Genomic DNA, 797 nt, shown 5'->3' with positions numbered 1-797 from the left:
TCCTGACCAAGGTAGGTCGGTCCTGTCGTTCCGATGCAGTCTCTGGGTGCCAGACGAGTGGAGCGATCCCGGGCATCTTGGTGGCTGTCGGAGGGGAATCCTGAGGACTTCCCTGGCTCTGCGGCCCTGCCAGGCTGGGTGAAGGCCACACGTCACCCCGCCGTGGCCCGCCAGCTCTGGGGGTGTAGGTGGGCTCGCTGCTGCTTCTCTGCTGCTCCAGGCATGGGAGAAGGTTGGGAGGGGGACACTGGACCAAGCGCTGTTGAATCTGTGATTGATCGAAGCGACTTCCCCCTGCACAGAATTCTCTACGTTAATTTATTTCGGGAAGGCGTTAATATTTATTGCTTTTATCTACCCTGGCCTTCTGGGCTTCCAGTGTCTCACATATTGAAAACAACAACAACAACAACAACAACAAAAAGAAATAATAATAAAATGCTGGCCTCCATCATGCAACGGTTGCTTGTTGGGTTGTCTGTGTGGGGAGAAGCAGCTGGTTGACAGAAACGTGGCCTAGAAGCAGTGGACGTTGCCCGTAGCTGACCCGCATTGCCTTGGCTGGATGTGACGCACCAGGGGATGGTGCCGGAGCAGGGAGGAGCTGCCAGGGGGAGGATGGAGCCCTCTCGTTGTGTTGGAGCAGGAGCCCCCCGTGCTTATTCCTCGCGAAGGGACGGTGGGGAAGGCAGAGCAGGGAGCAGCGCTCGGCCCCAGCCCCGACAGCGCGGTGTGAGCTGTGTGTGTGTGTGTGTGTGTGTGTGTGTGTGAGCGCCTTGGGATGGAGGCTTGAGGGG

This window comes from Mesitornis unicolor, unplaced genomic scaffold (genome assembly GCF_000695765.1).
Source record: "Mesitornis unicolor isolate BGI_N332 unplaced genomic scaffold, ASM69576v1 scaffold30967, whole genome shotgun sequence".
NCBI classification, from domain to species: domain Eukaryota; kingdom Metazoa; phylum Chordata; class Aves; order Mesitornithiformes; family Mesitornithidae; genus Mesitornis; species Mesitornis unicolor.
This window is presented reverse-complemented; position numbering follows the sequence as displayed.